General features: G+C 38.8%; 1 protein-coding gene and 2 long non-coding RNA genes across 5 annotated transcripts in view; 2 read left to right on the top strand and 1 right to left on the bottom strand.

The window, feature by feature from the left end:
* Window positions 1-25,998, bottom strand: part of LOC134745394 (uncharacterized) — a 214,409-nt gene that overhangs the window by 71,875 nt on the left and 116,536 nt on the right. The window lies entirely within an intron of this gene.
* The window catches only part of LOC134745227 (CUGBP Elav-like family member 4), a 329,485-nt gene that overhangs the window by 187,600 nt on the left and 115,887 nt on the right, over window positions 1-25,998 (top strand). The window lies entirely within an intron of this gene.
* On the top strand, window positions 1,879-24,461 carry LOC134745389 (uncharacterized). The gene is made up of 2 exons (XR_010128165.1): window positions 1,879-1,947; window positions 24,374-24,461. It is a non-coding gene; the product is annotated as an uncharacterized LOC134745389 (long non-coding RNA).

The raw sequence follows: 25,998 nt of genomic DNA, 5'->3' as shown, positions 1-25,998 counted from the left end.
CCGCACAGCGTCGCGCGGCATTGTATTCATATCGAAGCATCGTTAATAATGGCGTAAGCGCCATCGACAATAAGGTCCCTTTTTATAGAAAATACCACATTCGACGTCAAACTAAGGAGGATACACGTCTTTTGATGATGTATTTCTGTTGCCGCTATAACAACAAATACTAAAAACAGAATAAAATAAATATTGAATACTACACTCTGTTGCCACCAAAAAAAATACTTCCCACGCAAGTACGCGTAAAATACCGAGTACGTGTCACTGTTACCTTTATCGATGTAAATTGGCTAGGGCCCGCGGGAGTCGCGTGCATTCTATTACGTGACGAGTACTGTACGTCATGACGGGTAATACGCGTTGTCGCGCGTGTGTAATGATAAGCCCTATTGAAATATGTTCGCGGAATAAATAACAGGAGACTTGTTTTTGGGTGTAAAGACTCGTTTCGAGTATTTAGTGTCATAAGTATGTACAATAATGGGTGACGCTGCATATATTAGAAATGCTATGCTTAATGCCTATGCTATAAGATTTGAGGTTAGATTAGTCTTTATGGAATACGTATAATAAAGAAAAGTAAAATGGTCAAAGCACTATTCGGTTAAAAGCGAAGTTCTCGTTCCAGCACTTATTATCAAGCTGGCGAAAAGTACATAAACTTGGAACAGTTGAAATGAATGATAGTGATTTTGTAGGCGTTAATTCAATTTTTATTACATTACAGAGTGGTTTTCAGGATGTTTTTTCTTACTTATAGACTTAAACTTCTTTTCCTAATTGGCATTTATAATTGTATTAAAACTACATCTATGTAACTAAAAAAAGGAATATCTTTTAAGCTTTGATACAGAAACGCACATGCTTGTGAAAATTATCAATAATATGTAGCAGTGAAAAATATTTTCCATTGTATTTTTGGGCCACAAAGAAAAAAATTCTCGCTCTTAGTCGCACGTCGCACTAAAGCAAAAACATTAGGTACACATAGCCTAAAACATTACACTACCTACCTTTTAATATAATATTTAAATTACATTTGTCATTAAATTGTGATGCAAGATGCATCTTATTCTGCTCATACAATTATACTAACATGATCTAATCTTGAGATGCAAATCGATTTAAGTTAATTATACCATTGACCAATAGGCATTGGCATTATTGTTTAATTTACATTCCATTACCTACATTTATTCAGACAACACATCAATACAACACATATATAGCAAATACAAGACAAAGATAAACGAAACAGTAGAAATAGAGATGTGAAGCCGAAATGCACTCCACTCAGCAATGCACCTGGCACGACTAGCGTTGCCAACGGCGCTGGTTTTCTGTGGAGCCAGCGGAGTGTGCGGTACAGCATGGTTCGGGACGGGACACGTTGTGGACGACGTGACATAATAACATAGAGTACTACTAATATAAATATATACATCGTTATATATATACATATATACATTAATACCACTGCTACTAATTACTAGACGAGAGACTAAGATACGAGAAGCGGATGACGGGATCATATCGGATAAACGTTTCAGTATATATATTTCTATTATTTTGTAGGGATTTACATAATTACTCTACCATTCCAACAACCTTTTAAACGTACGTGACGAACGCTTCTGCCGTTGCCGCAAAAATAGATTCTGCCGACGTATTTTCAAAACATCCACCACAAGCTCCTTCGTTCTCTAGTTTAAATTGACCTCTACTTAAGTCACAAATACAGGGTGGTATTCAACCCTCAGTCGAATTTAACGAGGTGAATATGTAGGTAAGTGATACTGTGTAGTACATGAGATCAGCAAAGCACAGCTTATTTTTTTCGCAATGTCTGGGTTGGTCCCATAATAAACGGCATCGTAGTCGGTTGTGACCCTCCCTACGAAGCAAGAGATCCCGGATTCAAATCCTGGTAAGGGCATAATATTTGTTCCTGAGTTATACATGTTTTCTATGTATTTAAGTTATCTATATCTATGCCTGGTCGTTTTTACCAAAGCAGACGGTTTTGTGAATCAGGTGGACAATTCCATTCGGATCCGGCGCCATCTTGACCGCTCGACATGTTACACACGCGGCACACGGTTATTCAATGAATTTCACAGTTACATTATTTCCGTTATCGCGAATACGAAAGCTTTTTGCGATTATGAAAGTATTTTGTGGTGCGAATTTATTGTTCTTGAGCTTAGTGGTATTTAACCTAGCCCCCGCTATACAATCGAAATTACACTCATTTTAAAACGAAATTTTTAATGAAATTTGACATAAACATTCAAGTAACGTATAACTGTGTCTTGTATTACATAATTAATGTCATTACCGGGTCTAACGCGATTAAACATTATTTTACCTTTTTTCCCACGTTTTAACTAGGTTGCACTAGCTGTGGCCACGGAAGACTGACGTCCCAGCAAAATGTCAATTGAGATATTGGTAAACGACACTAAACTACCCGACATTAGTTTATATAAAGGTTCGGGGTAGACAAATTTAGTGTTTGTTACCAATATAGCAATTGACATTTTGCTGGGACGTCAGTCTTCCGTCAGGCTAGTGCAACCTAGTTGAACCGTCTGAAACAAGGTAAAATGATGAAATTTAATCGCGTTAGACCCGGCAATGACATTAACTATGTGTACAAAACGCGAGAGTTTAAAGTGTTATGTCTTGTATTAGTTTCCGTTTCTAGAAGTGTAATACCTACAGAAAAGAAAATACAAATTACTCCTAACAACTAGTAAAGTCTAACTTTTCAGCCGCGCCTCCATTTGGCACAAATATCACAAAACAAGTGAAGCAATGACAAGGAGGGTGCGCTCATGGCTTTAAACTCCACATCAACAAACAAGCTCAACCCTTTAACTTAATATAAAACAGTTTAGTTCCCATCTTTATGAACGTCTCTCGGTTGAAAATTCCCGGAACCGAACCTTACTCTCTGGAGTAGAGTATCGCTCGACCTTTTCACGCACGAATGAGGCTCAACGAGGGGGGTGGGGGGAGAATAAAGTTGCGAAACTCAGGTGATTGTTGAGAATTTCCAGATTAGATTGGGCGATTAGGGGTGAGATATGGTCCTGTGGTACGGTCTGTTGTGACTTTATTGTTTTCATAAACATTGCTGTTTGATAAATTTGTTATTTTCTGATGAATTCGCAGTTCGACCTAGTTAAAAAGGGTACAAATGGATATTCAAACGTTGAATTGAGAAGAGAAAATGTTTGTAAGCGAGTTAAAGCTAAGTTATTAGAGCCCGTCTAAGCTAACTTTGCACTGATTTCAATAAAAGCGTTATTACAAATATTTTCATAGAAATTTGACGTTAACGATGGCATTGCCACACTTTGTCAATCCAAATGCCATGCAGAGTTATCTTGGCCCGACTCTAGATAGGTAAATGTTTTTTGTTTTGCAACTTTTTTTTACAAAAACTAAATAGTTTTTCATCCAACACGGATAACTTTAGCGAACAATATTAAGTCGTTTATTACTCACTTTATTTAAAAGTTTTTTTTTTATTAGCCTACTTTGGTGTCCCACTGCTGGGCAAAGGCCTCCCCTCGTTTTCTCCACTCGACCCTGTCATCGGCATTTTCCCACCATTTGGGGTAGAATGCGTCCAAGTCGTCCCGCCATCTCCTTTTTGGTCTGCCTGAACCCCGGCCTGCACCGTCTATGGTAGTATTAAATTAATAAATTGTAATTTGAAATTAGTAATGTGTTTTACTAGTAGTACAACTAGTACATCAGCTGTGTAATCATGCGAAATAATTTTCTAAATTTTAATAATAATTGTACGCTCAGGCGAAATTATGTCGAAATATTATTTAAGCAAATTTTGTCGGCGAAATATCAATTAACTATGGCACGCCTAAAATTTTAGCAAACATTTAATGTGGCAACTTCAATTTTATAGACGGTGACATATTAAATATATTAAATCGGGGCACTCAAAAAAAAAATCTCCTTGTTATGGAGCGAAACATGTCGAGCAATCATCGACGGGTGAATCAACTTTTTCTTGTCACTCGTTGCCATGGTTACGTTCTCTTGGGTCACTCTTAAAACCCCGATTTTATGGTTATTTAAATAACCAAACATGCATTTTTGTGATATAGATATAAGGCCTTTCCACTGAGCTACCACTAATAACCAGTTTGTGGATCGTTATACAACATTCCGTCTAACAGACTGTGCTAATATTGTCCCCTGGCTGACGGGACACAATAACAACAAGAAATAGTTGATTCACTCCTGTATATAAAAAAAATGCATTTATTTCAGACGAATAAGTGTCCATAGTTTGTGGTCAACGGGTGTCAGGGAGGTGTTTGGAAAGAGTAGATTTTGATGCAAAGGTCTTGGTAACGAAATTTGATTTTATTCGCAGGATATTTAAAGGGTAGTGGGACAAGTTACACGACGTTGTAATACGTAAAGTCAAATTAATTTAAGTTCAATTTATGAAATAAAACTATGAAAACGGATTATCGGATTATCCGTTGACCACGAACGCTGTAAAGAGTTCGAAACGTCGGGATGTATTATAAATTCAATATACGCGATATAATCCGTTTTGATAGTTTTATTTCATGAGTAACTATCGCGGTAACCGAAGACAATATTATGTCCATAGTTTGTTAGGAACAAAAAATACTTAAATAACTATATTAGTACCTAAACCTGTGAAGCGAGGATCAGTGCCTGATTAGGCCACTGCCCCACCTCCCGTATACACGTATGTCCCGTATACACGTATGTCCCGTATACACGTATGTCCCATATACACGAGTAACCCCGTTCAATCTTATACCTTTAAACGAGTAATTCTAGTGTATATGTATATATATTTCGGGGATCCTGGAAACGGCTCTAACGATTTCGATGAAATTTGTTATATGGGGGTTTTCGGGGGCTAAAAATCGATCTAGCTAGGTCTTATCTCTGGGAAAACGCGCATTTTTGAGTTTTTATATGTTTTCCGAGCGAATCTCGGTCTCCCAGATATTATAATTAATATGACAGTGTCTCACGGAAGTTTTGTTATAAAAATTTATAGACTGTGTATAAAATTGCTTGTTGGGATTTCAGAATAGTATTAAGCCCTAAGCAAATAATGTGAACAGGAAAACTATTTTGTATATTATTCATAAAATATTTGTTAACTACTCTCCAATAAAAAATGAAATCTGTATTTAAAATTAAAATTAGCTGAGTTGGAACCAGTGGATATTGTTAATTTAATTTTAGTTTATATTGTGAGTTGTCTTCTTTCTTATTGTCCATAATCTTAAAACTCAGATCAAACTAAAGGGCACAGTTTCATCAAATTGCGTAAAATATTTTCTATGGTGTTAATATCCAGAGTGGGGAACGTTTGTAGGTATGAAGAAGCCGTCACGTGCCTTCATCTCCTTTCGTCTGAAAACCTGAACTTTATTAACGTTTTATATCTAAGTCGGCAGTCGGCACCCACTGTATAACTTCAATGGGTATGTACTTACATCAGAGCTGGCGCATATTGCATTGAACTGTCAAAATTCTCACATAAAGTTCGCTCCTTTGAAACCTTAACCTAAATGTGAACAGAACGCGTTAAAAATCAACGTAACCTTGATAATTAACTTTTCATCGCGTAATGAAGCGGCTGTCAGGGTTCTTTGGTTACGCCATTACGCGCTTTGACACCCGACGCCGCGACCGCACAGCGCGAAACGCGGGCGTGGAGCGCGGTTTGAGCGCGAGCTTGGTAATAATCAAATAAAATTAGCGAAACATTGTTATATATTTATCTAACAGCTATATGTTATTGTATGTGTAATTTTGTAGATCTTTATACATCGCTGTCTATACATGACGTGAAAAAAGGAAGGTCAATAGGAAAAGAAGAAATCATAAATCATCATGTCAGCCGATAGACGTCCACTGCTGGACATAGGCCTCCCTCAAGCCTCGCCACTCCGACCGATCCTGTGCCGCTCGCATCCACCGAATTCCCGCGACCTTCACCAGGCCTTTCCAGGTCAGGATCTTAAGTGGCAGTGGGCGGGGCACATTGCTTGCAGAACTGATGGCCGGTGGGACCGGAAGGTTCTGGAGTGGCGTCCGCGTACCGGAAGACGAACTGCCGGTAGGCCTCCAACAAGAGAAAACTATACCACAATTTTACACAGATCAACCTAGTCCCACAATAAGCTCAATAAGACTTGTGATAGTTGTGATATGATATGAGATGACGATATGTATAATATATAGTCATTTATTTATACATACATACATAGAAGACATCCATAACTCACAGATAAATATTTGAGATAAACAGACAAATAAATGTCCCTTACCAGGATTCGAACGCGGGACTTCGTCGGCAAGGTCATTTAACTAGGCCTTCTATCGCGTGACAAAACAGCTATAGCCCAGGGCGGACACGCTATAAATCAAAAATCACTTGCGTTTCTATGTGTGAACGGCACATCTGTATACGCGGCATGCGTCATTGTGTGAGTAAGTTGCTTAAATTTAGTACTGAGCGGCCGGCAAACGGCCGTCAATCTGCTGTCGCGGGGCGAGGTAATTCAAGTCGGGGCGGGGCGGTGCGTGGCCGTTCTGTATGATAATATAGGTACTATTACTTATTCTGTGGCTGTAACCCAGACAGAAATAAGCGTTTTGTTTAGCTATTCGAAGCACCCGGCGCTCTGAATCCAGAAAAACACAGTCAATCTAGCCGGGAGTTTATATCGTACGGTTTTATTGGTATTTTAAACGCACACTAACGTGCGTGTGGAGTAATAAAGAGGGCGTGCAATGAATCTGAGCGATTCCTCGCTCCGCTCCTCTTGTGACCAATGAAGTCCTATTGGTTTTAGCTTGAAGGCCACGGAGATGCGTTGTTCGCACAAAAAAACTTTGCATTGCTAAAATGTCCCTAATATCTTAGGAACACTTCTATAACGGCATACTCTTTAGTAACGTCAACATTAAGTTTACTGATATAAAAAAACCTCACCTTCAAGTTCATAGTCCTTTCTATTGTAAATTCTGTTCCAGAGAAATATACGAGGACCTAATAACGGTGGATGCTTTAAATCGTCTAATGAACAAAACTTTTTTGTAAAAGCATTTTGTCCTTCCTCAGATTTCCTTTATACCTCTTGCTCTATAGACAAAAACGCTGCAATAGACCACTCTATTATTTCAGTTCTCGGAACTAGGTTGTTTTTCTTAAACGCCAGCAAAGCGTTTTTAAATCTGCTCGGATCCTGGAACGTCCCGAGCCGCAAGCGGAGCACACTGCCGATAGTTGCTCGCACTGTAGGCGCGCCGTTGTTTTATTCGCGCAACTCGAATAAAAATCAGTGACCGTAAAGCGAAGAGGCCGAGATATTGAGTGCGGCATCACCTCGTAAATATCCCCGTATAGCCTCCCGTACTCGCGGTGTAGCGACGTACGCCTTCACACTCGCTGATGTCACATTTTCAGACCAACGGAGCGAGAAATAAGTACATTTTTGCTCACGCGCCGTAATAAAAAAATAATGACATGTTTTAAAAGTAAATCCAGATACGTCATTGGCAGAGTTTGACGGAGCAGGTAAACAGCGCTCAAGTTTAGTCACGATTTGAATCGAGAAACGGAATCTTTGAGATTCTTTCTCCCCTCAACAAGATCGATCATCTCGACGAGTCACCTTTAAATGTATAACAATAAGGCCCACCCTGGCACGCTCCGCTCGGATCAGGGGCGGCCTAATAAAATTATGCTTGAGTAAAAGCCGTTTCCGTCAAATAATTTAATCATTCATGCGATACCCAAAAAGACAGTTTGTTCATAACCGGTACAACAAAGGAACTCTTCCATCAACGGATTGCCCTCTTGCATTAATAAGAGCCGCCCTTAATGTAAGTGAGCTCCTTTAAATCAATAGGGAATGCCCTTATTTACTTTCCGACCGATCTACCGCCGGCTGCCTTATAAATTGAAGCGAATTCTTCACAAAGCACTTTTAATGAGACCTTTGCGAACGCCGCGCTTTTGATGCGATAACTTTTTTCGATATTTTCGTCGTCGTAGAAAAATAGCGTCACGTTCTCGGGCATTTTTGGATGGGCGCGTCCTCTCGCGGCAAACGAGCGCGCCGAGCATCTGCAATCAATGGAGCGTTCAAATTGGAAGAAGATAGCGAAGAAAGCATGTCTCATAATACGACGGCGGCCGTGATACGCCTTCCGACACATGACTCTGCTAATATTTGAGCTCCTTTTGATAGCGAGCGCCGTCACAATTTGTTGCCGCTGATTTTGAAGCAAATTGGGGAATATTTCAATTTGCGTACGTAATTGCGTCTTGATTTACCATTCCATTTGTGAGTGCTGCGTCGGGGAATGTTTTATTACAATTTAGCTGGAATCTGAGACAAAGCTATTCGTACATAGTCTACATACCTGAGAATAAACACATATTTATACACATGGCTAGTTGAAGCGTAGGAGCTGCCGAAGCTAACCCAATAAGCGCGAGGCGCTAGCCGTCGGCATGGTAAGTTCGGTTCGGACGCAATCGATGTTAACAGGCCAATTTGCCTGCAGGGACAATGAAACTGTACTGATTCAGTGCAAGCCTCGAGCGTCTGATAGTCACCGGAGATTAAGACGGAGGGAGTTGAAAAGGTAATTATATCCCTGATGAAGACTGTTCAGTCGCTCAATAGCCTCGCACGCTACGTCGGAGAAAACTTAAGAGGTATGTAATCTAGTCAACGCTCTTTGTAATGAAGGTACCTGTTTTTTATCAACCAAGCAGGTCCGAGCGCACCTTACTAAGGATACCACTCTGATTTGGAGCTTTTTGCCGACCGAGTGTGTAAATTCTAATAAATCTCCAATACTCTCTGATTTATGAAATAGAAGGGCCTTTTTAAATATTAACGTTGTATCGACATGTTAAATCCTTGATAGTTTTGAAATAAAGCAGACAAATTAAAAATTTTGAAACGCTACAAGGAACAAATCAAATGATTTGAAGCAAAAATTTCATAAATATACTCGAGAAATTGGGATGGGTGCCCAGGTTCCCACGTGACCAGGTAGCCTAGTGGCTGACGTTATAACTGTGAAAGCTGAAGGTAAAGACGCAGGTTCGAATCCGGCTTCAGGCACTGGAGGCCTTGGTCACTTTTTATTTAGTACTGAAAAATCTACGTATTTCAGTTAATAATTAAAATTGAGAGTTGGTTTTTTATGATATAGTAGGCAAACGACCAGACAAATTACCTGATGATAAGCAATTACCGCCGCCCACCACGAGGGTTGCAAGTGCGTGTCCGGCCTTTGAGATTTAGTTTGAAAGTCGTATCGGTCCGGAATTAGCGCGGGCGGCAGTTCACTCCACAATTGAGCTGTGCGAGGCAGGAAGTTTCTGGAGAAACGCACAGTTGAGGACTGCCAACCATCTAAGTGGTGAAGATGAAAAGGTTTCTTGTTTCTTTTCCGCTTCCGCCTGTGACTTGCGCCGTCTACGTCTCCAGGCAAGTTTCACATGAGTTTAATTAGCCTTTAACTTAATAGTCTCGTCGGCAGCTCGCTCTAAAAACGGGCTAAGTCCGATTATGTTTTAATCGCGCGCTTAAAATAGAGCTAGAGACATCGTTATGGAATCTAATTACGCAATTCCGAGTAACTATAACGGTAGTATGCTTGAAAGAGATTTAACTATTCCATTATTTTAGTTTTTTAACCGACTTTAAGAAAGCGCTTAATTCTTAAGGATCCTTTTATTTGTGATCTGTTTATCTCGAGGACGGCTGAAATGATTTGATTTGTTGGTTTGAACAAAGATAGATATAACTCCGTAATAGATGGATACAGTCTAAGGAAAAAACGTGCCTCGAAAGTCAAGAAAATTTGATTCTCGTTCAGAGGGAGCTACTAGTTTTGGCCTACAGTCGTATAGATGGCGTTGACGGTTTCGTTTGTTATTTAACAATTTTAACGCATATCAGTGAAAGAACATGGGTCAAAATCATAAAAATAATTAATGCAAATAAAAAAAATCATTTATCTATATTTAAATACATTCTATCGTATTTTTATAAATCTTCATTTTTAGTTTTAAAGTGTGTCGACAGATGGCAGTGAATTTACTGGGGTTACAAAATTTACTATGACAGTACCGCTCTAGTATAAGTTACTCTATGGTTTGAATAATACCCATTTCCGAATTGGGAATCCAAATAGGGTATTATTCGTGATAATCATTCTGATATCCTGGATAAGTCGTCTTGAGGCATCTCTTCAGTCACTGTCACTGTCACTGTGCCACAGTATTCTGACAGAACCGAGTTCTGAATAGGGCTCGCGGTCGCGTCCGGGTTTCGTGTACCCGTCGCCGGGGCCCCGTTCTCGTGTTACACGGCACCGGATTTGTGGCCCGTTCGGAACGCGTAATTAGGGTCCGTGTAATTAAGGTCCGTGTACCCGTGTTATCCGTGTGTTCGGATGCACGGATATTAATTACACACGGGTCTGGCCCCTTCTCGAGGTATAGTGACGATCGGACGCGTTCTTTATAAGAGCGAAGAATCACAAGTTTAATATCGAACAATAGCACATTAACAATAACAAGCAAAACAAAAAAAAACAGAATCGCGAGGAGCGTGGCTCCGGAGCCGAACGCAGGTACGTTCCCGAACGCAGTACACGGGCACGGACTTCGACGGGTTCGTGTAGTTCGGACGCTTAGCACTGACGGGGCTAAAAACACGGACGCACGGGTTGGCGTGTAGCACGGATACCGGGAGCCCTAGTTCTGAATGTCAGTTGCAGTATATAACTCCTAACCAACACTCATTGAACTTTGGTCCCCAGGCACACCTGGAAAGAGATCTCTCTATTTCCTACATACAAATATTTTAGCGCACCTATAGACATTTCGATATTTTTATAGAAACATTAAAAGGCACCATTTGTTAAAGTGAAACTTTTTTTAAAGAGCATCAATTATCAAAAGGACTTCTTTATATCCTAGTCGTATTTGAACCGACTGAAATTCTTATGAGAAAAAAGATTCCGTAAAACCACCTAACTATGCTGATTTAAACTTTCACGATTTTTACTTAATCCCTTTAATTAAGTCCCGTCGTTGTGAATAATAATCACCTAACTATGGTTCCCAACCTTCAATAAGTGATAAGGTATCAATGCCAATGTTCTTTTTAGTTTTTTTCTGAAGTTTTTCTTCCATTTATAAAAATATTTAAAAATACAAATACTAATAGTTACACTTGAACGAAGATGATTCCCTGATTTTCAGATTTTTTGATTTTGGCTGATTTGATGTAATGCGGAGAGATGAAAGCATGGGACGAGAAAGTTATTACGAATGAACGTGTAGGGAGGTATCGGGAGAGGAAAACCGAGGAAAAGGTGGATGGACTGTGTGAGAGATGAAATGAAACGAATGCGAGTGAATGATGAGATTACGGGCGAAAGAGAGGTGTGGAAGAAAAAGACATGCTGCGCCGACACCAAATGAATGGGATAAGGGCAAGCGAATGATGATGATACTTGAACGAAGATATTAGTTAAGTTTGGACCATAGTTTTAGTGCTTGTATAATTTCTTTAGAAATACAACTGACTAATCTGTACAAGATCATATTCTCACATATAGTAGCTATTAAAATTTTGTACAACATCACAAAAAATAGGTTGCGCTATTTAAACTGTCGCCGTTAATCTACCGCATACCCCAACATTAACATTTCCAACTTTCAAAACAGAAATTATAAAGTGCAAATCCCAGATTGGGCTCGCGAGAATATGGGCCAAGTGTCTCTAAGACGGCCCTAATTGTTCGCCAAGTTTGTTCATTTGCATCTCGACGGAGCATTTTGCGTTTAAAATTAAACGGCCGAGAATGTTGACGAGCGCTGCATCGATTTTGTATAATCCTGTTTAGAGGTTTTTAATTTGATTGTTAGTACCTACATAATTGTATAAAATATCATTCCATATTTAGATAAAAGCTACCGTTCGGTGAACAATAACATATATTGAGGTAACTTCGAAAGAGAGGTAATTTTGATCATGGCAAATTCTTAAAGTAACGCTTACTTACCAAAACCAGTGAGACACTCCTCCTTTCGGGAAAACTCGGCTCAGTTCGGCAGCAATTATTAGGGTTGGCACAACTTGACGTCCCTTTGCGTGCCCGACCACAGATAAGATAGCGACTTGAATTTTGACAACCCTAAAGCCGAAAGAAATAGTGCCATACATTAGAAAGGGACAGCATGATTCGACCCTGAATCGCTGTCAAACTTTGGGTCTGTGAGTGTCTTTTCTGCACGGTAGTACTATTACTTATTTTGTGCCAAGGCATCTCGCTTACTGTTGCTATTGGAGACGCGAGTCTGAAGGACCAGCGGTGAGCGCAGCCTGGAAGATAAAGGGGCTATGCACAGATTTAATATATACGCTAGATGACGCAAATACCACGATTTGTATTGAAACCAAGCGTGCCGATTTTTTCATACAAAATTTACGCATAATATAATTTTAAAATTACTTATCTGTGATAGAAAATATGTTCTTGCCTTTGGGTGCTCGCAATTTTTGGGCTGTTGCAGCTAATTATCATGCAACGAATTATCTTTTAAGTTTTCACGGACGTCCGGCTGCAACAACTGACGCGCGTGGACTGTAAAGAGCGACGGTCAACCTCGACGCTTGGTCGGGGTTCGGACACGCGAAGTAGATGCGTTTGCGTCTTCTATGGTATTTTTTTTTTGTGGGGCTATGGCTATGTATGAATAAATGAACTGTTGTGGCCGACCTTACCTGCTGGGTATAATTTCGTTTGTTGCGGCCGCCGTTAGGTATTTTAATTTGGTGGGTTCGTTTTCTTCTGTCCTCTATAAATTATCCACGAAATGCGTATTGATCTTATTTGATTGACATTTTTTTACCAATGACAGATATTTAAATTCTGCTTTTCTATAAGCGTTTTAAGTAGGTGATATGAAAATGAGGTCGAATATATTTATGAAAGTAAGAGTGAGCGAGATGGATGAATGTGAATGATAATGAATGAAAAGGGGCGCAAACAGCTATAGCAGATAGTGCTTTTAGTTTAGTAGATATAGACCATTTTCAGAATTATCCCACTTTCGAAATTACCCCGTAAATAAATCTGCATACAATATGTCTACGAAGATATTGGGGAATATACCTAAATCTTTTCATACAATGAGACACTCATTTTTTTTATACTACGACGGTGGCAAACAAGCATACGGCCCGCCTGATGGTAAGCAGTCACCGTAGCCTATGGACGCCTGCAACACCAGATATATTACATGCGCGTTGCCGACCCTTTAAAAACCTGTACACTCCTGTTTTGAAGAACCCCATATACTACAGTATGCCCCTCGGGAAAACCTTACGGGCAATGTTCCTTTGATCTTTGAACACTGAAAAAATGTGTACTATAAACAAGTAATAACATTAATGAGGATTTTTCTAAGTGGAAACCTGACACCAACCGAGCGCGAGCAGATTTCCCGCTCGTTATTTCATAAAACAATGTTTATCCTAAATTTTACTCAACTATGAAGTGTACAAGTTGCTACCAGACTCCCGGCAAACGAGAAACAAAATAACCTAAGTTTATTTAACAGCGTTAAATTTAACTGGAGATGAATAAATTCGAGGTTCTTGTTCTTGTTGTGGCATTTTACATTTGGAACATTCGGTAATTCGGGCAGGTTTGCTCGATTGAATGCATTAGTTTTTGAAGTAAAACTTCTTTAGGCGGTGCGACTAGAGTGTTACTTTTTTTCTGACGGAAGTAACGCACACACACACACACACACACACACACACACACACACACACACACACACACACACACACACACACACACACACACACACACACACACACACACACACACACACACACACACACACACACACACACACACACACACACACACACACACACACACACACACACACACACACACACACACACACACACACACACACACACACACACACACACACACACACACACACACACGTCAAACACGTCAAAGTGCCAACATAGCAATAAAGTCAATAAACGTCAAAGAAGTTTTACTTCAATCGCGCGTAGATTACACGCCTACAAACAGGGCACACCTCTCACGGGTGCTCTGTTCGTAGGCGCTTTTCGCTACGAACGGGTAAAAGACGTTATCGGCTACGCTCGTAGCGCGTAACTTGCACTGTCACTGAATGTGTTCATATAAGATTTTCGAAATCGGCCAGGTGCGAGTCGGACTCGCCCACCGAGGGTTCCGTACAAATTTAACAAATTTATCATTTTTATTTTTACAAATTTACAGTTTTCAGATTTATGCCTGTATTCGTAGTGTAAGACAAAAAACTCGCCAAATTTTATAGTTCTGGGTCAACTGAAAGTACCCTATCAATTCTGATTCCCTTGGGAGTGTCGAAATTTACGTTTTATGTGGCATAAACGGCCGTATCTTTTTTAATGTAAACTTAGAAGTCGTTTTTTTCAAAGCTTCTAGGACCTGTGGACCTGAGTATATGGTTTTAATTTCAACTTGATAACTCCACGCGTTCCCGAGATAAAGGAACTTCACAGACAGACGGATAAACAAAACACCTTCAACAAAACAAACAGACGGTACATCAGAATCTGTCTCCTGTTGCTGGCTTCGCTAACTTTTCTCTTATTTTTTCTTGTTGAAACATTACACAATACTTTTGCAAAACTAACCCTTACCCTTGACTCCCTTGAGTGTGTCCGTCTCACTATTCTTTTAGAAACAGAGCAAGACAGACGCCTGGTGACCGACAAAATTAAAGCGTTAATAAAGAGCATATAGCGAGTTAATATGGTGATAAAAATGTTCATATCGCCGTTATAAGCTGCTGGGAGTGTAATCGACTAGGGATGTTACGTTACGAATATTCGCATTCGCATGTGCGAATGATTCGCGTCATTTTTAACACATTCACTGACCAATAGAAATCATTTTTATCACTAAGTTATGTGTGATAACTGGATATTTGGGTTTATTGTTAAATGAACGTAAGTGACAAGGTAACAGACACGTGTTAGGGAAGTATAAACATGCTGCATCGGCCTAGTAAATGGGACAGGGCAAGCATAATATACGATGATAAATATAAGTAAATGTTTTTTCTTCAATTTAGGCATATGACACCACATTTTTAGGCACCCGTACCCAAAGGGTAAAAACGGGACCCTATTACTGAGACTCCGCTGTCTATCTGTCCGTCTGTCACCAGGCAATATCTCATGAACCGTGATAGCTAGACAGTTGAAATTTTCACAGATGATGTATTTATGTTGCCGCTATCAAATACTAAAACCAGAATAAAATGAACATTTAAGTGGGGCTCCCATACAACAAACGTGATTTTTTTGCCGTTTTTTGCGTTATGGTACGGAACCCTTCGTGCGCGAGTCCGACACACTTGGCCGGTTTTTAAATAGCATTCATTATCTGACAATTGGTGTAAGTTTGATATGGTAATGATTATCATATCAAACTTCCGTATTCGCCCATTCGCACAGCATCTGAGAGAAATGTAAAAGACTTTCGTTACCATCCCTATTCTAGACGAAGCGTTTCAGAGCAAAATGCTGCGCATTACGAGTGTCGCGTCTGCAAGGCGCGGCTTTTGATATCCGGAGCCTGAATCAGATTTAACAACTTGTTACAATTTTGATCTTATTTTAATACGACCTTGAAGACCGACTGAGATGCGCACCAAGCACGTCTCAATCGATCGAAGCAGTTATTTGTTAAAATTATTAACAATATGCCGCAGTAGTAATCATTTGTTTTACAAAATGTTGTTTTATTGCTCGTGCTAATATTGAAAAAACTTTTTTCAACGTATTTTTAGGCCACTACATATTCTGTGGAGTTTAAAAAAATTAAAAATAATAACATTTATAACAAATAAAAGTAAAAGCAGGAACAATTAAATTCAAACATGAAAACGTCCACTTTTTTATTTCCTATCGTCATTAACTTGCGAGTTCCACCAGAAGTGATGTAGGTCTCCTTCCCCCCTCAGAGACTACGACAGGAGACAAATACTTGCTTTTTGCATAGAAATACGGAATGTATTTCTAGCACGTAGCGAGGATAACAAATACTGAGACAAACTCGTATATTTTCATTATTACTAACAAAAGCGACCTTATTTACAACGGTTCAGAGTTGACATTTGAAATAGATTAAAATGGAAATAAGGTTTTGGTTAATTAAAATAAGTAGTGAGTAATTTGGGTGGTCAAGTTTATGAGGTGCTTATAGGTGACGAAATATAGAGATGCGCTGAATACAAAGAGTTTTTGTTCAGATGATTATACAGATTTGGTGTTTAAATAATATATATTCAGTATTGAACCTTTAAGTCTAAGGAGAGACTTTGCCTCCTTGTGTGTGTTCTACCGCCTGTACAATGGGCTGTGCTCTGAAGAACTGTTTGACATGATGCCAACGGTCGCTTTCTATCACCGCACCGCTCGCCATCGGCAGGGCGTTCATCCTCACACCCTAGCACCTAAATGGTCGCGTACTGTGCAGTTTAAGAGGAATTTCCTCCCGCGTACACTTCGGCTGTGGAATGAGCTCCCTGCTGAGGTTTTCCCGAGGGGCTACAGTATGGGGTTCTGCAAAAAAGAAGTGTACAGGTTTTTAAAGGGTCGACAACGCGCGTGTAATATCTCTGTGCTGCAGGCGTCCATGGGCTACGGTAACTGCTTACCATCAGGCGGGCCGTATGCTTGTTTACCACCGACGTGGTATAAAAAAAGACTAAGACCGGTTTAATAAATGAGTAATTAATTAGTCACGACTTTTGCGAGGCCAATTTAATGATAATAAAACTGTATAGTTAACATTAACATTAATTAATAATATTTTTAGGTATTAGCAGTCAATTTCCTTTCTGTCTGAGACTGAATGTCACTGACTGAATGAGACTTCACTTATGTCACAAAAACCACTGTTACTTTATAGAATACATACTGAAATAGAACTTTAAGAGGATAATGTTGCATTTTTATTTGGCGAACGAAATAGGTAAAGGGGCCCACTGATTATCAGTCCGCCGGACGATATCGGCCTGTCAGTTAGAACCAAAATTTAATAGAATAGAATAGAATAGAAAACGTTTATTGTAAAAATCTACATACAGCACCATACAAAATTTGACAGTTCCGAACTACTGGCAGGCCGATATCGTCCGGCGGACTGATAGTCAGTGGGTCCCTTAATGATTGAGATTAAATTGAAAACTATAGGTACCTATTCTATATTGCCACATCAATGAACTACCAATCCAATATTTTTGGGGGAAAAGCCCCTGTTTTCATTCCACCCCGTATAGTCCACGCACTATTTGCATCTCATATTGAGGAAACCGAAACTAGTCTAATGCAATTTTTTTTTGTTACAGGTATGTGATTGTGGTTACCAGTACATGTATGTACACTACCCTATACCAAGATCTCTTGTCTTTCAAGCGACGATTAAAATACCTAGTAAAAATGCTGAAATCACACTTAAAAGCACAAAACGGGTTGCTTTGTCGTCAATAGTAATGTTAACCTGCGGCCGTAGCACGGTCGCATTTTTATCCCTTGTCACCATGCCTGTCACGTTCTAACAAGTTAGTGCGAAAGTGACGGGTATAATGACAGGCGATAAAAATGGAACCATGCTGCGCCCGCTGGAATCACATTTACAAGATACAATATTAACTTTTATTTCGATACAAAAAAGAGAAGCTAGCGATAGCGAATGCAATAAGTTCTATGTTAGACGTCAACTCGACAAGTTGTCTTGTACAGCAGTCATCAGATATATCGGAGCGGCCGAGGTGCTCAAAAATATCTGAAACGCACTCTAACGCCCCGACAATAGAGGCGTGTTCAGATATTTGTGAGCGCTTTGGCCGCTCCGATATATCTGATGGCGACTGTACAGTGAGGTTCGTAATTGCATAGAGAAATTATGAATGAACTCCATTCATAATTTCTCCATGCAATTTATGATAGGTCGAGCTTGATTTCATATTGCTCCCTGCTTAGATTTCACACAAACACACACATCTCACTCCTTCCTCACAAGAAGCTTACACACATACAAGTTCACACTTCACATTCCTCTTTTTCTTTTATCTTTATTGTATTGTATTCATTTAATTCAAGCAACATGGCTCATAAAAGCTTTGAAACATAAAGATCTATTAAAATTAAAATACAAACTTAAAAATTAAAATATGTATTACTAAAATATTAACTAAGTTACTGGAAACATGTCAAAAATAAAAGAATAAAATTTATGTTTAATATAATTATGTAATATAACTGTAATGACCTTGAACCCTGCGATACAGGCCATGCCTAGTGCGGGGTTCACTGCAATGTGCCTGTTGTTGTGTTGTTTTAATTGATAAATAAAGATATTTTTCTCAAAAATGGACGGCAAAGTCGACGTTGCCGGTTAAAAAGTAGATCGCGAAGTGCGTAGTTTATGGTCAGTCAAAAAATTAAAAAGTTAAAAACATTGCAGTCTCGATTTCGGGACTGCAATGTTGCATACAAATTCCATTATTTGTCGAGTTCCAAACTTTTTAAAAGTTGAAGTGGCCATATCAAATGAAGGCATAGGTCCATTAAACAGCCAAACAGATGATCAGTACTTATTATTATAATGTTGGTACCGCGACTATTTAGGTGTCTCAAATAGGTTGGCGTATTTTCAGCAGAAAAATACACTTCTATTTTTAATTAATAAAATAAAACGGCGGCAAAGCAAATCTTACTACTTTTTTCTGTGAAAATATATACATAAGGACGTTGCTTCTGTAAAATATTTCTATTATAGTTGTATTTATTGCGCCATTTTTGAGAAAAGCACTATATATATATGACTCGGCTGGAAGGCTACTTACTGGCTTCGGATTCAATTAAACGGACTCCCAAGGTCGTCCGTTTAAAACGAATCCTCAGCCAGCAAGTAGCTACTTCCGAGCCTCGACAATAATGTACTATATCCGGCGCTAGTGGAAGGGCCGGCGGGATCTCCTACCTGCATTACGCGTTGAGATCATTTTGGGTCGAGGTCGAGTTTGCTGGTGCTACAGCACTCGTGTCCAACTGAAAGCGACTCGGCAACTTTTTCATTGCATCAAAAACTAACATTGTATTTTATATTGTAAAGGTGTTAAAACTGAATCAACTTAGTAGTAATGGCTGCCTTAATATTTTTACGGGCCCCGGACGGCCGAAAATGTCAATTTAGCGGTTTACGACACCTCACTTTACAGGCGTCATATAAAATTATCGCGACCATTTTCCAGTCTGGTGACGTCACATAATGGTAGAATAAGAAACTTATCTATAATATTCACATATTTTTGTGAAGGAAAACTAATAGTTTGCGGATAGGTTTGACTGCTGCTACTTGAATCACTGTCAGATGATTCACGTGCTGGTGTCCAAGCCTTCCTAAGGCTCGACCGGGCGTTATTGTTTAGGTTAGATTTTAAGTAATAATTATGATTTAATTAATTAATTTAATTTTAATGTTAATTTTAACTTAAGCTATAATTTTATAATTTTATTATTTAATGTAAAGTCCCAATGTAATGTGATATGATCCTAAGTTCGTCGAAATAAATGATTTTTATTATTTATTATAATAGTGTATTTTTTACAAGTCATTATACGGGTAACATTAAAAGCTGCGTAACAAACTTTGCGCTAAAATCTACCATCTGATAGCTAAACAAAAAAAGATATTTCTCTACTTATATAGTGGAAAAAATGTATGGGCCCTGGAGGGAAAGTGCCTTAAAACCTTCAAGCACATTTTACTTAAAGGAAACATTCTTTTATTTTATTTTTTAAAACAAAACTTCTTTATATCTGTGCATCATGTCGAAAGTTAGAATGAGCAAATAAATTAGTGCGAGCATCTTAGAAAACATTAAGAGATTGAGATGAAGATACGATTTGTAACATTCAACTTTGAACCCAAGGTATTTATATGGGCACTGCCTAAACTATTCGTCTCAGCATTAGAGACTACTCACTGCCCATAATCCATCACATATTTGCTTAAGTATTATAAATGATTTGAATATTCACAGATGTCACTAGACTTATATTGACCGGGATATAGACCGTGATTACCTTTTGTATTATTTGTGAGCTCCCGAAGGTAATCACGGTCTATATCCCGGTCAATATAAGTCTAGTGAAACTAACCGTGAATCATTCAAAACTCTAATTCACAGATGTCGTCTAAATATTTTAACATTTTAGTTTGCGTCCTCAGAACACAGCACAGATTTATCACATAATTTTATTTAAATCCTCCTCGTTTACTCGAAAGTGTTTTCCAGCTCATTATAATATTCATTCATCGCCACTCATTCCTACTATAACGAAACGCTGGCGGGTCTGTTTTCGATCAAATTATACGTTACGCTCACGCATTTAACAAATGAATGTGCGCTACGCAACGAGAGAGAAGGCTGTATTACAAAACATACAAGTGCGACAGGGATGGTGGATATGGAATTCGTTTTCGCGAAATGGTTGCTCTAATGAGGAGTGAGTTAAATCTTCAAATAAAAGGTGGGCCGAGTCAGCAGCTTGGATGGTAATGATAGGGAGGCAATTCGAGGAATGAACTGATGGGCCGGTTTACGCTGAGCTTCGTTTTTTTTATCACGCTGGTGGTATCAAATAAATGTACCGTAATGGCTCCTCTACACGATGGCCCAGCGCTGGACCAGCGAGATGGCCGTGCGATGGTTGAAAAATGCAACTTCATGATATAGTTCTAAAAACTTCACGATGAGGCCACGTAGTCATTTTTTTAAGCAAAAAATCGTTAATTGATATTTGAATTGATTGCGCGCGACGGGCCCACATTGGACACTCCTGTAGGTATCAAAGGATTGATTCACCCCGCTCCGCATTGCTTCGCTTCGCGTTCGGTTGTTTGTCTACGTAGTACGCTGCGTGAGATAATTAAGAAAAACACCGTAACTTAGATTGTATGGCGGCAAATAGCGGGCCAATTCGAATAATGATCTAGATTATCCACTAGATATGAAACAAGATATTTAAGAAAGTCATGTTAAATTTGACATTTCCGCGATTCCGAATGTCCTCTTAAATTTTTTTAAGATTTGCTTAGGATATTACTTAGACATCCAATGGATATCTAATGGATATCCCAAAACGTCGCAATAATTGTAGCGTGAAATGACAATTGGTTTCATGGTTTCTCGAATCGAACTGCAAAAGATAACTAGTTGAGAACTAAACTATAACGTATCTATTAGATCTAGTATTATTCTCGTATCTAGTAATTATCACGTTGTTCGAATTGACCGGTAAGTTCTTGTGACTCCTTAAACCAACAAGCAAGCGTCCTGTCCCACCCCCGCACAAAACAGTCGTTATCTACCGATCTAACTGTACGGGCACCTCGCGCCGCCGGACACGCGATTGTTCGTCAAGACGTGCTTCCGACTAATTAAGATTTAGTTCAATGCCTTTATTTTGTGAGGATCGAATTGTTAAGACGAGATATTTGTTACAATGGATTGGCTGACCGAAGTAGCTTACAGGTGGCGCCAGCATAGGCTTTACCTGTCAATCCTACGAATAGTGTCAAATTCTTGTATTTTTTTTTAAATGTATAGCCTGGATTTTATAAGCCAAATCTCATAGAACAAAGTAGAGAAACTTATTCTGGCTTATTTCTTTATAAAAACCTTTGACCATTGCCAACCCCATTGATATCGTATAGGTAACATCTCGCATAAAAATACTTAAATATATCGGGAGCCCTAAGTAGGTAGGTATAATATTCTTGTTTCATTTTATAGATAGATACGTAATTATTGAAAAAAAAAAATTTTATTCATTAATTTTTAGTAAAAAGTCGACTTTAATTAGTTGTTTAAATTTCGCGCAAAAACGCTCCAAACTGTCACTTGATCTGGATGACGTAACGATGTGATAAACTGCTATCAGTGCCAGAGGACCACCAGGTTTGACAACTTGTCTGTGCGTGTTTCTCACACCGTGACGTCACGCGCTCCGATTTGCGTTTGCAGTCACGTGATGCTGGTCATTATTTTAAATACTTTTAATTATTTTTAATTAATTTATTACGCATATTTACACTCACAAAATATGATTTTCAGCATTCTAATATTCCTTGCTATGGTAAAAACATGATATATTCGCGATTCATGTCCCTACACAAACACCCTTAAACATCCCTATTGAAATTTCTGCACAAATAACAGCGGTATTTTTATGAAATATTAAAATATATACGTTATGTTTATAAATTCAATTCAGATCGTAAAATAATAAATGATTAAATGCAGGTTTAGTTATATCAAGTAAAAACACAGATGGGTTTAGAGTTGATTGTCAAAAACATATATATACATATAAATATACCTACTTATTGATATTAGGTTCGATATACATAGCTAACCAGAGAAGTCTTGTACTTATTATAATTTTTACATAGCTTGGGTAGTGGCATATACATTTTGTAACCTTAAAATGCAAAATTGTATTGAGACGATAGCTGTCACCGTACTAAAACTGTGTGAATAATACTATAGTTTTCACCTTATTTAAATTCAAGTGATTTTGTATTAGTATCACGACTTCTTTAATCTACTGCAAATGGGAATACTCAAAGTAAGCAAAACGGTAAAAAAATATTATTGAATTGTGATGGAACAAAAACTGCTGCTTAATGTATCGCCATCTGTCAGAGTGGTTTTAAAGCATAAAAGGTTAGTGTTTTAGTATCTCATTATATTGAAATTTCTCAATAAAGGGCGCTGCATTTTAAAAGTATGGAACTTGTGCGATTGATAACCTTAAGGATAATTTGAATCAGCCAAAATGAGACGTCATAGTGAAGTCATCTCTACAACTACCTTCTTTTCTACTTATTTTTTGTAATAATCGGTCATATTCATATCGATCCTCTGTTCTTGCGCTGTAAGAACTTGTACATGTGTAATTAAGTTGGGCAATAACCTTGTTATATTTTATTCCGTTTCTATAAGTGAACACCTATAATTGGCTTTCTAATTCTATTATAGTTTTTGGACTTGTATAGCGCTGTTGGTTTTCCATGTACCAAAATAAAATAAAATAAAACTAGGGAATAAGTCAAATTATTTTTATTAAATAATTTTGATTTGTGTTTATAGGGATTCGTATAGATGCAAGCACTTACTGCTCGCTCTTTTGGTGAAAGACAAATCCTTTCAAAGAATATTTTCGAGAATTTGGCAGTGGTACCGCCGTGGCCGGGTGGCCTAGAGGTCCAAAGCGTTAGCACAGAATAAGTAATAGTATAATCATACAGAACGGCCACGCACCGCCCTGCCCCGACTCGAATTACCTCGCCCCGCGAAAGCAGATTGACGGCCGTTTGCCGGCCGCTCAGTGCGGTTTTTAAGCAACACACACAATAACGCATGACGCGTATACAGACGTGCCGTTCACACATAGAAACGCAAATGATTTTTGATGTAAGCTGAAGGCGCCGGTTCGATTCCGATCTTGGCCACTGGAGGGCTTGGTCACTTTTCTCTTTACTATAAGCATCACATCTATTTTTAGTTAACAATAAATTAATTTCTTTTTTCGTTTATTTTAAAATGATTGAAATTGTAAGCGCAAAAAACTTTTGATCATGGTTTTACAGTGTTTGTGTAAATTTGATTTCATGACCGCTGTGAAACAATAATATACTTAAATACAAATCTTTAAATCCATTAATATTTACAATCAACGTAGGTCTTATTATTAGTCATGTAATTCAGGAAAATGAGGGCACAGCTTGGCTTTAACGTTTAACTTGATTTAATTTACTATACATATTATTACTTATTTTAATTATTTGACGACCTATTTATCAGTGCGGTTTTTACTCACTATTATTTTTAGTCGCTTTTGGCGACATGTTTCGGTTTCTTTGGGAATCCATCCTCAGGCACGAGTGTCCGCGGCGGCAGTGTACGACGTACAACCGCCGCGGACACTCGTGCCTGAGGATGGGTTCCCAAAGAATCCGAAACATGTCGCCAAAAGCGACTAAAAATAATAGTGAGTAAAAACCGTACTGATAAATATTTTGAAATATGTCTCACGATAGTTTAAGTGCGATTATTTGACGACCTCTTTGGCCTAGTGGGAAGTGACCCTGCCAATAAACCTGATGCATTTATTAGTGCGATGCGTACAAATATTTGTTCCTGAGTCATGGGTGTTTTCTATGTATTTAAGTATTTATAAATATTTATATATTATATATATATATCGTTGTCTAAGTACCCACAACACAAGCCTTATTGAGCTTAATGAAATTATGTAGTAATGTCATATAATATTTATTTATTTTTATAATAGAACGCAACCCTACTTCTGCATACAACGTGCCCAGTCGTATTTGGAAGTCAAAAGTTTGTGCGGCATATATCTGTGAGGTCGATTGACGGTATAACATCAGTTTTCCAATATCTCCCGATCGCAAATATTTGGTTGCAGTAGTTATTTAAACGATGGCTTTGCTTCCGAATATTGTTGGATTCGGTTTGTGATATCGCGATTTTAATATATTCAGGAATAAGTTTAATGATAGTATTAACGGGTATAATCATCATCATCATCATCTCAGCCGCTTTCGGCATAAAGGCGGCGACGTCTTTACGTCCACTGCTGGACAAAAGCCTCCCCCGAGGATCTCCACAACGAACGGTCATTCGCAGCCCTTAACCAACGGTTTCCCGCGACTTTAACCAGATCTTCGGTCCATCTAGTCTGGGGCCTTTCCACGCTGCGTCTTCCGGTACGTGGTCGCCACTAGAGAACCTTTCTACCCCATCGGCCATCGGTTCTGCGAGCAATGTGGCTCGCCCACTGCCACTAAGTCCGGCAATTCTCTTACCTATGTCGACAGCTTTAGTTCTCCTGCGGATCTCATTTCTGATTCGATCGCGCGGGGAAACACCGAGCATAGCTCGCTCCATTGCTCTCTGAGTGACCTTGAGCCTTCTCATGAGCGATCACGTTTCTGTGCCGTACGTTCATCACTGGCAACACACACTGGTTGAATACTTTCGTCTTTAGATACTACGGTATTATTAACGGGTCTACCTCGATTAAATTTGCTTTGGGGAACTCAACGCAATAATATTGAGAACTAATCTACATAGATGGTCTTTCGCTGCAAAGTAATTGTGTTCTTCAAGAATTAACTTTTACTCCACAAATTCCACAATTACACGAAAGATCGCCCGCGTCTCCAACTTCACGTTTTACTGTAAGACGTATTTACGATAAACTTGTACTATTTTAAAGTAAAAACTAGCTCCCAGTACAATGTTGCTATGTTACAATGTTTCTTTATTCAAATGTGGCTTTCCATTACAGAAGGGTCCTTATGCTTTAAGTGCAATTAGGAGTTTTTCGTCTAAAATTCCAACAGAAATTCTAATAGAATGGCCCTTATCGCATATCAAGCATAAATACCCTTCTCTGATGGAAACACACAAATTGTTATTCATATTCACGTATCATATGGAGGCCGATTCTGTAATAACATTATTAACAATTTGATAAGCACTTACGTTTATTATTTGGCCTGACGTTTCGAACGTGACGTTACATTCGTAGACACAGGCAGACTGGCGAGAAATTGTATCAACATCTTCTAGCTGCGCGCGTTTTGCGAACTACTCGTACTTGTTGTGTGTATGTGTAGACAAAGTGAAGACCTTGACAACCGGTCTGGCCTAGTGGGTAGTGACCCTGCCTGTGAAGCCGATGGTCCTTGGTTCGAATCCCGGTAAGGGCA

This window comes from Cydia strobilella, chromosome 1, assembly GCF_947568885.1.
Source record: "Cydia strobilella chromosome 1, ilCydStro3.1, whole genome shotgun sequence".
NCBI classification, from domain to species: domain Eukaryota; kingdom Metazoa; phylum Arthropoda; class Insecta; order Lepidoptera; family Tortricidae; genus Cydia; species Cydia strobilella.
Note: the sequence above shows the minus strand (reverse complement) of the source record. Positions and strands in the feature narration are given on the sequence as shown.